Source organism: Coregonus clupeaformis, unplaced genomic scaffold, assembly GCF_020615455.1.
Source record: "Coregonus clupeaformis isolate EN_2021a unplaced genomic scaffold, ASM2061545v1 scaf0136, whole genome shotgun sequence".
Classification (NCBI taxonomy): domain Eukaryota; kingdom Metazoa; phylum Chordata; class Actinopteri; order Salmoniformes; family Salmonidae; genus Coregonus; species Coregonus clupeaformis.
This window is the reverse complement of record NW_025533591.1, coordinates 599788-613739: the sequence shown is the minus strand read 5'-3', so window position 1 is coordinate 613739 and position 13952 is coordinate 599788. Positions and strand designations below refer to the sequence as shown.

At 43.5% G+C, this 13952-nt stretch overlaps 1 protein-coding gene across 1 annotated transcript in view; it reads left to right on the top strand.

Moving 5' to 3' along the window:
• The first annotated feature begins 5848 nt into the window (after nucleotides 1–5848).
• Nucleotides 5849–13952, top strand: part of LOC121569488 (sterile alpha motif domain-containing protein 14-like) — a 40760-nt gene continuing 32656 nt past the window's right edge. The window contains exon 1 of the mRNA XM_041880480.2: nucleotides 5849–6146. The gene's annotated coding sequence lies outside the window, so the exon portion shown is untranslated. The remainder of the gene's footprint in view (nucleotides 6147–13952) is intronic.

Sequence of the window (13952 nt, the reverse complement as noted above, 5' to 3'; positions counted from 1 at the left end):
CCAATAGAAAAGGCACATTATCGTCTGTTCAGTGCGCTACTCTAAAACGTACCTTGGATTGAATATTGACCTGTCTGTCTGTGCTTGTGATTGTCTCTCCAACCAAACACACACTACTACTACTACAGAACAAAGTTTTTCTTCTTCACTATAGTAATGTTGGTAAGTAGACACTAGTTGGCGCCAGAACCCTGAGGAGGACCAAATTATACCATCCTGCAGTCTACACTCCCAGCTCCGCCCCACACACCCCACAGTAGCAAACAAATATTAGGGTGGTTGCAGCATCTTATTTACATTCCATCAAAGATCTCCCCCTTATGTAGGCCTACAAGGGCCTTCGGTAAGATTGGTTGGAAACAATGGCATGTGAAGAGGTATACAAACCATATCCGTATGTTCTATATGATAAACCCTTTAAACCTTTACAGCTTATTGAGATATACCTGGTATAAGTTAGAGGTAGCCAACATTTATTTTCAAGGTTATATTTTATTGGTTGGTCTCTGTGTGAGCGTGTGAGCGTGCATGCCCTACATGCATGTCTGTGTATGTGTAATTTTTCTCCCCCATGTCCCTCTGATGAACCTTTTATTCTATGGCAATATCACCGCAGGGGAACAGTATGCTGATGTGTAAATTGGCAAAGCAGTGAGGGTGGGCGGGTGTGCATGTATTTAGTGTTGATGTGTGCACTGAATGCGTCAATGTATCTAGCTGGTGGAGTGTGTACTCATACAGGATGTATATCCGTATGTAGGCCAATGTGTGAGATACAGCACATAAATCGATGACTTTACTAAAATAATAGATTATAGATGGTTAGGGTGTGTGCAATGACTATGTGTGAGGAGGACATGAGTTAATACAACAGGGCCTGAGCTGCCCAAGGAGGAAAGGAGAAAGAGGAGGGGCCAGAATTTGAATAGAGCTTTATGAGAGATCAGCAGCAACACCTGGGGAGTGCTTCACTAATGTGTTACCATTGAGAAAAAAGTAATATGTCAAAGATCATGTATCAATGTACTCAGTTCTTGTATAATGGCCTTGAGCATATGAAGATCTGCTGATGGTCATGTGGATGCAGCATTGATGCATGTCTAAAGCCAATTGAACCATCTTTGTTTGGCTTACTATGCAACCAAGTGAGGGCACCACTTGTAGAGATACTTGCTAACATCAGACATTCCATTAAGCAGGGGTAGGCAACTAGATTCAGCTGCAGGCCGATTTTGGTCGGACTAGATGTTGGGGGCCGGAATATATTTCTAATAATTTGTACACTGCAAATTGACCACAACTAAGCCCAAAAATAGATTGTATTTGAAAATAACAATCATTTCATGCCTTGATTACATTGAGACAATCACATATGCCCCTTTTTTTATTCGTGGGAATACTTTTTAGCTGAATTCCTGGGCCCAGATTCACAAAACACTTTTACGCAAAAACTTAAGAAGCTGCTTTAGAAAAGATGTTTATAAGATAGTAAGTGCTATTCCTCAACAATATCTTAAGATTGAATGATTTTCTTACGAAGTCCTCAAATATCTTCTTACGAATTTTTGTAAGATGTTTGTTTCTAGGCAACCGATTTACAGTGGCTTGCGAAAGTATTCACTTTTTGAAGATGCAAAATAAAAAAATGTGTGAGACAAACAAGAAATAAGACCAAAAAAAACAACTTGAGCGTGCATAACTAGTTAATACTTTGTAGAGCCACCTTTTGCAGCAATTACAGCTGCAAGTCTCTTGGGGTATGTTTCTATAAGCTTGGCACATCTAGACACTGGGATTTTTGCCCATTCTTCAAGGCAAAACTGCTCCAGCTCCTTCAAGTTGGATGGGTTCCGCTGGTGTACAGCAATCTTTAAGTTATACCACAGATTCTCAATTGGATTGAGGTCTGGGCTTTGACAGCCATTCCAAGACATTTAAATGTTTCCCCTTAAACCACTCGAGTGTTGCTTTAGCAGTATGCTTAGGGTCATTGTCCTGCTGAAAGGTGAACCTCCGTCTCAGTCTCAAATCTCTGGAAGACTGAAACATGTTTCCCTCATGAATTTCCCTGTATTTAGAGCCATCCATCATTCCTTCAATTCTGACCAGTTTCCCAGTCCCTGCTGATGAAAAACATCCCCACAGCATGATGCTGCCACCACCATAATTCACTGTGGGGATGGTGTTCTTGGGGTGATGAGAGGTGTTGGGTTTGCGCCAGACATAGCGTTTTCCTTGATGGCCAAAAAGCTAAATTTTAGTCTCATCGGACCAGAGTACCTTCTTCCATATGTTTGGGGAGTCTCCCACATGCCTTTTGGCGAACACCAAACGTGTTTGCTTATTTTTTTCTTTAAGCAATGGCTTTTTTCTGGCCACTCTTCCGTAAAGCCCAGCTCTGTGGAGTGTACGGCTTAAAGTGGTCCTATGGACAGATACTCCAATCTCCGCTGTGGAGCTTTGCAGCTCCTTCAGGGTTATCTTTGGTCTCTTTGTTGCCTCTCTGATTAATGCCCTCCTTGCCTGGTCCGTGAGTTTTGGTGGGCGGCCCTCTCTTGGCAGGTTTGTTGTGGTGCCATATTCTTTCTATTTAATGGAATTAATGGTGCTCCGTGGGATGTTCAAAGTTTCGGATATTGTTTTATTACCCAACCCTGATCTGTACTTCTCCACAACTTTGTCCCTGACCTGTTTGGAGAGCTCCTTGGTCTTCATGGTGCCCCTTGCTTAGTGGTGTTGCAGACTCTGGGGCCTTTCAGAACAGGTGTATATATATACTGAGATCATGTGACACTTAGATTGCACACAGGTGGACTTTATTTAACTAATTATGTGACTTCTGAAGGTAATTGGTTGCACCAGATCTTATTTAGAGGCTTCATAGCAAAGGGGGTGAATACATACAGTTGAAGTCGAAAGTTTACATACACTTAGCTTGGAGTCATTAAAACTTGTTTTTCAACCACTCCACAAATTTATTGTTAACAAACTATAGTTTTGGCGAGTAGGTTAGGACATCTACTTTGTGCATGACACAAGTAATTTTTCCAACAATTGTTTACAGACAGATTATTTCACTTAGAATTCACTGTATCACAATTCCAGTGGGTCAGAAGTTTCCATACACTAAGTTGACTGTGCCTTTAAACAGCTTGGAAATTCCAGAAAATGATGTCATGGCTTTAGAAGCTTCTGATAGGCTAATTGACATCATTTGAGGTGTATCTGTGGATATATTTCTAGGCCTACCTTCAAACTCAGTGCCTCTTTGCATGACATCATGGGGAAATCAAAAGAAATCAGCCAAGACCTCAGAAAAAATATTGTAGACCTCCACAAGTCTGGTTCATCCTTGGGAGCAATTTCTAAACGCCTGAAGGTACCACGTTCATCTGTACAAACAATAGTACACAAGTATAAACACCATGGGACCACGCAGCCAGATGAACATACTTTGGTGCGGAAAGTGCAAATCAATCCCAGAACAACAGCAAAGGACCTTGTGAAGATGCTGGAGGAAACAGGTACAAAGTATCTATATCCACAGTAAAACGAGTCCGATATCGACATAACCTGAAAGGCCACTCAGCAAGGAAGAAGCCACTGCTCCAAAACCGCCATAAAAAAGCCAGACTACGGTTTGCAACTGCACATGGGGACAAAGATTGTACTTTTTGGAGAAATGTCCTCTAGTCTGATGAAACACAAATATAACTGTTTGGCCATAATGACCATTGTTATATTTGGAGGAAAAAGGGGGTCGCTTGCAAGCCGAAGAACACCAACCCAACCGTGAAGCACGGGGGTGGCAGTATCATGCTGTGGGGGTGCTTTGCTGCAGGAGGCACTGGTGCACTTCACAAAATAGATGGCATCATGAGGAAGGAAAATTATGTGGATATATTGAAGCAACATCTCAAGACATCAGTCAGGAATTATAAAGCTTGATCGCAAAGGGGTCTTCCAAATGGACAATCACCCCAAGCATACTTCCAAAGTTGTGGCAAAATGGCTTAAGGACAACAAAGTCAAGGTATTGGAGTGGCCATCACAAAGCCCTCACCTCAAATCCTATAGGAAAGTTGTGGGCAGAACTGAAAAAGTGTGTGCGAGCAAGGAGGCCTACAAACCTGACTCAGTTACACCAGCTCTGTCAGGAGGAATGGGCCAAAATTCACCCAACTTATTGTGGGAAGCTTGTGGAAGGTTACCCAAAATGTTTGACCCAAGTTAAACAATTTAAAGGCAATGCTACCAAATACTCATTGAGTGTATGTAAACTTCTGACCCACTGGGAATGTGATGAAATAAATAATAATAATAATAATAATAATATGCCATTTAGCAGACGCTTTTATCCAAAGCGACTTACAGTCATGCGTGCATACATTTTTTTTGTGTATGGGTGGTCCCGGGGATCGAACCCACTACCTTGGCGTTACAAGCGCCGTGCTCTACCAGCTGAGGATCATTCTCTCTACTATTATTCTGACATTTCACATTCTTAAAATAAGGTGGTGATCCTAACTGACCTAAAACGGGGGATATTTACCAGGATTAAATGTCAGGAATTGTAAAACAGAGTTTAAATGTATTTGGCTAAGGTGTATGTAAACTTCCGACTGTATGCACGCACCACTTTTCCGTTATTTATTTTTTAGAATTTCTTGAAACAAGTTATTTTTTAAATTTCACTTCACCAATTTGGACAATTTTGTGTATGTCCATTACATGAAATCCAAATAAAAATCCATTGAAATTACAGGTTGTAATGCAACAAAATAGGAAAAACACCAAGGGGGATGAATACTTTTGCAAGGCACTGTAGCTTTCTATCTAGCTAGCAATGGCAATCATGTTAGCATATTTCCTACTGAGATTACTGTTCTAAAACATGTTCTTGGGTTTAAAATAATCAATACTGAAACTTTCAGATGAAGTTTGTGAGTGAATTAAACATATTTAATTGCTTTCATGAGTTTATTCTCACTGCCCTGAGTTTAAGACAAGGGTTTAGCTATTTTGGAATGAAGAACAAATCCCAAAACTTTATTTTTAGGATTTTATTTATTCCTAACTTTTATAAATAGTGCAAGAACATTTCCAATAACCTTTTTGAGGAATAGCAACTTTGCTTAACTTTCTTCATAAGTCTATAGTTAAGGAAAAAATGTCAGTTAAGAAGAAATGCCTTTTTAAGAAGGTTTTGTGAATCTGGACCCTGGTCTTCTGGAGAAAAAAAATGCTTGTTGCCGACTCCTTCCATAAAGTATCTCACCAGAGCTCCACCTTAGTGGCCAGGTGCAACAGACATCTCTACTGGAGGACCGTAGCAGCTGCACCTGTCTTGAGAAGTGCATCTCCTTTATCCTCCATCCCGCCATCCCTCCTAATCCTCCTCCTCCTTTTCAGTGTCTCCCCAGGCAGACAAGAGAGGAATCATCTCACATCTCCTTGAGTGGCCTGATAATAAGCTGAGTGGAGTGCTGCTGACTCACACCCCCCATCCTACCCTCCTCCCCTTCCTCCATCAGTTCTTCCTCCTCCCCTCAGGCTCTTACTGCCCCCATCCTCCCCCCTACACACACACACACACACCAGGGCTGAATCACCAGGACTTGCTTCCGAGCGCTGCCGTCTCCATCATACCAGACAGCTGTGCTTGAGTGTGTGCTTGTGTGTCCCTACCTCAGCCTGCCACTCTTTTTCTCTCTCTTGATTTTCTCCTGTCCCTCTCTCTCTCTTTACCCCATCCCTCTCTCTATTCTTTCTCTCTGCCTTAGACACTCTCATCCACTCCCACTTCTCTCTCTCTCTTCCCTCCCTCTCTCTATCACCCCTCCCTCTCTCTCACTCTCCATCTCTCTCTCTCTGTCCTACCCACCCTCCCCTCCTCCCTCTCTCTCTCTCTCTCGGCTGTCCTTGACGGTGCTCTGTGGCAGAGCAGAGCACTGTAGTGCTGGGTTGTGCAGGAGGAAGCAAGCAGCCTGTTTTTGCCCAGTGGATACATACTGTTCTGTCTCTTTCAACGCTGCTGCCGTTACCCGGGATACGCAGTTGGCCTGCCGTGCTGCCAGGGGAGACGAGGGCCGATGCCAGTCTGCCATGTCGACTGAGTGCCAACCTAAAGGGAACGCGTTTTAAAGGTGAGCTGCACTGCCTTTACCGCCCGGACTGTTTACCTTGTTGTTGTCTCGATTTAGATCTTGTTTTCTCTCCGCCCTGCTATGCTATCATCTCCATTTCTGCCTCTCTCTTACCATCTCTGTTCTCCTCTCTTATCCTCTCTCCATCTCTCGCTCCTCTTTCTCTCTCCCTCTCCCTCGCCCTCTCTGAGCCTGTCAGCCCTATCCCCTGACAATGATTTTTGTTGTTGGAAACAAACCCCCTCTTTTGGGAGCAAGCTGTGCTTGCTTTGGGATGTGTTTGTCTCGTTTGGTGCGGTCACTCAAGCCAAGGCATCCCCATCCTCAATGACTAGAGAGCTTATTAGATATTCAGCTGCACTGACCAATGTAGTTCTGTCTGGGTTGTTGTCAGGCTATTAAAGCTACTGTTCACTGTTTTCCTTCACTCCCCTCGTTTGGTTTCTCCTGAGGTACAGTGGGGAGAACAAGTATTTGACACACTGCCGATTTTGCAGGTTTTCCTACTTACAAATCATGTAGAGGTCTGTAATTTTTATCATAGGTACACTTCAACTGTGAGAGACGGAATCTAAAACAAAAATCCAGAAAATCACATTGTATGATTTTTAAGTAATTAATTTGCATTTTATTGCATGACATAAGTATTTGATCACCTACCAACCAGTAAGAATTCCGGCTCTCACAGACCTGTTAGTTTTTATTTAAGAAGCCCTCCTGTTCTCCACTTACCTGTATTAACTGCACCTGTTTGAACTCGTTACCTGTATAAAAGACACCTGTCCACACACTCAATCAAACAGACTCCAACGTCTCCACAATGGCCAAGACCAGAGAGCTGTGTAAGGCCATCAGGGATAAAATTGTAGACCTGCACAAGGCTGGGATGGGCTACAGGACAATAGGCAAGCAGCTTGGTGAGAAGGCAACAACTGTTGGCGCAATTATTAGAAAATGGAAGAAGTTCAAGATGACGGTCAATCACCCTCGGTCTGGGGCTCCATGCAAGATCTCACCTCGTGGGGCATCAATGATCATGAGGAAGGTGAGGGATCAGCCCAGAACTATGCGGCAGGACCTGGTCAATGACCTGAAGAGAGCTGGGACCACAGTCTCAAAGAAAACCATTAGTAACACACTACGCCGTCATGGATTAAAATCCTGCAGCGCACGCAAGGTCCACCTGCTCAAGCCAGCGCATGTCCAGGCCCATCTGAAGTTTGCCAATGACCATCTGGATGATCCAGAGGAGGAATAGGAGAAGGTAATGTGGTCTGATGAGACAAAAATAGAGCTTTTTGGTCTAAACTCCACTCTGCGTGTTTGGAGGAAGAAGAAGGATGAGTACAACCCCAAGAACACCATCCCAACCGTGAAGCATGGAGGTGGAAACATCATTCTCTGGGGATGCTTTTCTGCAAAGGGGACAGGACGACTGCACCGTATTGAGGGGAGGATGGATGGGGCCATGTATCGCGAGATCTTAGCCAACAACCTCCTTCCCTCAGTAAGAGCATTGAAGATGGGTCGTGGCTGGGTCTTCCAGCATGACAACGACCCGAAACACACAGCCAGGGCAACTAAGGAGTGGCTCCGTAAGAAGCATCTCAAGGTACTGGAGTGGCCTAGCCAGTCTCCAGACCTGAACCCAATAGAAAATCTTTGGAGGGAGCTGAAAGTCCATATTGCCCAACGACAGCCCCGAAACCTGAAGGATCTGGAGAAGGTCTGTATGTAGGAGTGGGACAAAATCCCTGCTGCAGTGTGTGCAAACCTGGTCAAGACCTACAGGAAACGTATGATCTCTGTAATTGCAAACAAAGGTTTCTGTACCAAATATTAAGTTCTGCTTTTCTGATGTATCAAATACTTATGTCATGCAATAAAATGCAAATTAATTACTTAAAAATCATACAATGTGATTTTCTGGATTTTTGTTTTAGATTCCGTCTCTCACAGTTGAAGTGTACCTATGATAAAAATTACAGACCTCTACATGCTTTGTAAGTAGGAAAACCTGCAAAATCGGCAGTGTATCAAATACTTGTTCTCCCCACTGTATATATCCTCCTGAAGTCTGTTGCAACATTTAGCAATCCTCTGAAAGTGAGATATTTAACTCTAAAAGGTAGGAACATAATGTGTTCTATGCATTTATTTTTCTCTTTCTTCTGGGTATGTGTATCTTTCAAAATACCTGCCTCTCTATCTCTCTTTCCCTCTCTCCTCTCCCCCTCTTTTTCTCTCTCTTCCTCCATCTCTCCATCGTCCTCCTCTTCCTTCTATCTCTCTTGGTGCCACGTGAGAGAGTGTCTGTCTTCACCCCAGGGTTTTTTGTATTGTTCCTAACACGTTAACACACAGATGGGACATGGTGTGTTCACACAGCCTAACGAGCAGGCCCCTCTCATCATGTCCCCTCTCATCATGTCCCCTCTCATCATGTCCCCTCTCATCATGTCCCCTCTCATCCACCCCAGTATCTATATTTGCACATCATCTTCTGCACATCTATCACTTCAGTATTAAAACTAAATTGTAATTATTTAGCACTATGGCCTATTTATTGCCTTACCTCCATAACTTACTACATTTGCACACACTGTATATAGATTTTCTATTGTGTTTTTGACTGTACGTTTTGTTTGTCCCATGTGTAACTCTGTGTTGTTGTTGTTTTTATCGCACTGCTTTGCTTTATCTTGGCCAGGTCGCAGTTGTAAATGAGAACTTGTTCTCAACTGGCTTACCTGGTTAAATAAAGGTGAAATAAATCAAACATATAAAATAAGATACTGCAACTAATGGGGAAAGATACACTGTCCTTATAAACCATGACACCCCATAGGACTGTGTCATTGCAGTCTGAAATGTCTTCCTTTCCTAGTTTCCTTTCATTCATGGACACTGACCTGTGAGGACTCAATTGGTTAGAGAAATATAATGAAGTTATATCCTATTGTTTCACCTATCAGTTATCATGGAAAGGTTAGAAGGAAATGAAGCATTGCTTGGACTAAACATAAGGTAGTGGAGTAGTAGTTGTGGACATTGTATAATGGTACATGAAGTTGTCTAGGACTGAGCTCTTGTTATAGGCCACGTTCCTCCAACTGTCTGGCCCCATGACCGTCACTCAGCCCCTAAACCTGTCTCTGTCTGCAGGAACTGATTAGGCCATATATCGCACCCCTCCCTTCATCCATCATCCCTCCCTTCTCTGACCCCGTTGACTCCTCCTCAAGAGGGTGACTGGTTGTACGGCTTCATCGAACCTCTGAGAAGCTGGCTGTTCTCATTATCGTTATATCACACAGGGTTAGAGTGTGTGTGTGTATGTGTGTGTGTATGTGTATGTTCGTAAGGCCATTATCGTTGATATCGTCATCATCCAAGTACAGTGGGGAAAAAAAGTATTTAGTCAGCCACCAATTGTGCAAGTTCTCCCACTTAAAAAGATGAGAGAGGCCTGTAATTTTCATCATAGGTACACGTCAACTATGACAGACAAATTGAGATTTTCTTTTCCAGAAAATCACATTGTAGGATTTTTTATGAATTTAATTGCAAATTATGGTGGAAAATAAGTATTTGGTCACCTACAAACAAGCAAGATTTCTGGCTCTCACAGACCTGTAACTTCTTCTTTAAGAGGCTCCTCTGTCCTCCACTCGTTACCTGTATTAATGGCACCTGTTTGAACTTGTTATCAGTATAAAAGACACCTGTCCACAACCTCAAACAGTCACACTCCAAACTCCACTATGGCCAAGACCAAAGAGCTGTCAAAGGACACCAGAAACAAAATTGTAGACCTGCACCAGGCTGGGAAGACTGAATCTGCAATAGGTAAGCAGCTTGGTTTGAAGAAATCAACTGTGGGAGCAATTATTAGGAAATGGAAGACATACAAGACCACTGATAATCTCCCTCGATCTGGGGCTCCACGCAAGATCTCACCCGTGGGGTCAAAATGATCACAAGAACGGTGAGCAAAAATCCCAGAACCACACGGGGGGGACCTAGTGAATGACCTGCAGAGAGCTGGGACCAAAGTAACAAAGCCTACCATCAGTAACACACTACGCCGCCAGGGACTCAAATCCTGCAGTGCCAGATGTGTCCCCCTGCTTAAGCCAGTACATGTCCAGGCCCGTCTGAAGTTTGCTAGAGTGCATTTGGATGGTCCAGAAGAGGATTGGGAGAATGTCATATGGTCAGATGAAACCAAAATATAACTTTTTGGTAAAAACTCAACTCGTCGTGTTTGGAGGACAAAGAATGCTGAGTTGCATCCAAAGAACACCATACCTACTGTGAAGCATGGGGGTGGAAACATCATGCTTTGGGGCTGTTTTTCTGCAAAGGGACCAGGACGACTGATCCGTGTAAAGGAAAGAATGAATGGGGCCATGTATCGTGAGATTTTGAGTGAAAACCTCCTTCCATCAGAAAGGGCATTGAAGATGAAACGTGGCTGGGTCTTTCAGCATGACAATGATCCCAAACACACCGCCCGGGCAACGAAGGAGTGACTTCGTAAGAAGCATTTCAAGGTCCTGGAGTGGCCTAGCCAGTTTCCAGATCTCAACCCCATAGAAAATCTTTGGCGGGAGTTGAAAGTCCGTGTTGCCCAGCGACACCCCCAAAACATCACTGCTCTAGAGGAGATCTGCATGGAGGAATGGGCCAAAATACCAGCAACAGTGTGTGAAAACCTTGTGAAGACTTACAGAAAACGTTTGACCTGTGTCATTGCCAACAAAGGGTATATAACAAAGTATTGAGAAACTTTTGTTATTGACCAAATACTTATTTTCCACCATAATTTGCAAATAAATTCATAAAAAATCCTACAATGTGATTTTCTGGATTTTTTTTTCTAATTTTGTCTGTCATAGTTGACGTGTACCTATGATGAAAATTACAGGCCTCTCTCATGTTTTTAAGTGGGAGAACTTGCACAATTGGTGGCTGACTAAATACTTTTTTTCCCCACTGTATGTGTGAGTCTGTCTTGTGATTTCTTTATCGTCAAGGTTTAGTGTGCGTGTGTGCACGTGCCCACGCACGTGTGAACCAACGTTTGTCATATATATTGAGACCATTCCCTGGAGGCAGACACAGTCTATTGCCTCCACACTCATTCTCTCCTCACCCTAGTTTTATGTCCCTGTAAGTCATCCATGCTGGGATGCTCGGTCTTGGGACCAGGGTATGAACGCGTGCTGTGTGTGTTGAGTGTGTGAGAGCATATATCTCTATATATGTGTGTGTGACAATCTGTGTCCTGTCCACACCTCATGCATGTTTTAAGGAACCATGTTCTGGCAAAGAGGCCACCCCATAGATTTGTTGTAATGAGGGGTCATGGGGTCATGAGAGGAAGTGGGTTGAGGTCTGGGCTGCCTAAATTGCATCCCCCAGAATCGACTGTTAGCCCCACTCCTTTCCCACATAGCATCAGAGTGGGGCAATGTTTGCCCAGCGAGACCCAATTCTGCTGCTAATTATGAGACATTCCCTCAGACATCCCGCCAGGGAGGGAAGGCAATGACATTATTTTTCCCAAACAAATTACACGACATGATAAGTTTGAACCAAAATCACATATTCAAGCAGATTTCATATGAAGTATCTTTCACCTTTTAAAGGTGGACTTCAAGCAGATTTCATATGAAGTATCTTTCACCTTTTGAAGGTGGACTTTAGAATTTTGGCAAATAAGCATTTATCTACTTCGCCAGAGTCAGATGAACTCGTGGATACCATTTTTATGTCTCTGCGTGCAGTGTGTATCCCTTTAAACCATCAGTAAAGCAGTGTGTATCCATTTTTACATTTTAGTCATTTAGCAGACGCTCTTATCCATAGTGCATACAGTATTTTTATTTTTTATTTTTCATACTGGCCCCCCGTGGGAGCCGAACCCACAACCCTGCCGTTGCAAATGCCATGCTTCACCAACTGAGCTACATCCCTGGACAACGCTGGGCCAATTGTGCGCCGCCCCATGGGTCTCCCGGTCGCGGCCGGCTACGACAGAGCCTGGATTCGAACCAGGATCTCTAGTGGCACAGCTAGCACTGCGATGCAGTGCCTTAGACCACTGCGCCACTCGGGTATCCCTTTAAACCATCAGTACAGCACATCCTACTATTCAATCATCTGCTGTCTGTACTGCTACGGCTCACTAGCTAGTTGGTTTATGGAGGATGATGCTCTGCTCATCACTGTCTTTCTCCTCATCTCAGTCATCTGCTGCACTACACTACAGACAGGAAGTTCCCTGCTATTAACCCCCCCTCTATCTCTCCTCTGGGTGTGTGTGTATGTGTGTGTGACTGTTGTATCTGACACACACACAGCTCTATCTCTGGGCGTTTCCTCTAGGTGATGTACTGCAACACCCTGCACTGTCAGGAATCTCTGTGCGTGTCCCTTTCCTCTCCCCCTCTCCACAACAAGAGGGTGGATTGATACACTAACTTTGATGCACAGTTCTTACTAGCAGAGGTTATCGAATGGATGACTCGAATGGATGACTCATACAATAAAAAGCACTTTAGGATGTATTTATTTCCAGACAATATTAGTCATCTCTTTTAAGTGTTGGATCATGGAGCTGTAAAATGATTCCTTCATTAGGATAACATTGATGTTTTCATCCCACTTTTGTATGTTTACTTGCCCTTTTAGTCTATTTATTGATGTCTGTCTTTTCAAATACAGGACTTGTCTTTGTATTCCGTATGTTTTCTGTCTTACTGGGACTCACACTTACACGCACGCACAGAGAGCATTTGCCCTCCTCCCACACACACATATTAATGTGCTGTGTTAACCATGCTGCTGTGTCCTGCACCTATCTGAAGTGTCCCCTCCTCCAGACCAGCTCCATATGGGGGCCAGGGCAGCCCTGCCAGGGCTGCAGGGCCACGGGCAGTAGGCAGCAGATGGCCTCTCCTGGGCCCCCTGCCCACTCACCTCCCCTCTTCCCCTCTGGGCCTGGTAGATGGTGTAGTCAGCACACTGTTAGTGCCTTCTCCATCTACAAACCAGGGGAGATTTAGGCTGAGTCCCATTACTATCAAATAGCATCCTTTCCTCATCTCCTTCCTCTCTGATGATCATTGATTTAAATGACTGGCTGTCCATTACTATCAAATGGCCTCCATTTCTATCCATTTTGACCATGGCTCTAAGACTGGATAAGTGGAACCAAGGGGTTGATTGGCTTTCATGTGGCAAACGATAGGAGCATGGAGCTATCTGGTGTCACATATTCAATTAGTCCTTCCATGAGACTCTTGATAGTGTCTTAAAGGGGATGCTATGCTGCCTAGCACTCGCTGGATTAACCTCTTAAGGATCGGACCCTTTTTTTCCATTTTCACCTAAAATGACATACCCAAATCTAACTGCCTGTAGCAGCAGGACCTGTAGCAAGGATATGCATGTTCTTGATACCATTTGAAAGGAAACACTTTGAAGTTTGTGGAAATATGAAATGAATGTAGGAGAATATAACACATTAGATCTGGTAAAAGATAACACAAACAAAAAAACATGCGTTTTCTATTTTATTTTGTATTCCATCATCTTTTAAATGCAAGAGAAAGGCCACAATATAATATTGCAGTTTAGACGCAATTTAGATTTTGGTCACTAAATGGCAGCAGTGTGTGTGCAAAGTTTCAGATTGATCCAGTGAAGTATTGCAATACTGGACTATTTTGTATCTGCCCAAAATGTGCCAAATTGGTCCATTGATACATTTTCAAGTACATAACTATAGAGAACATA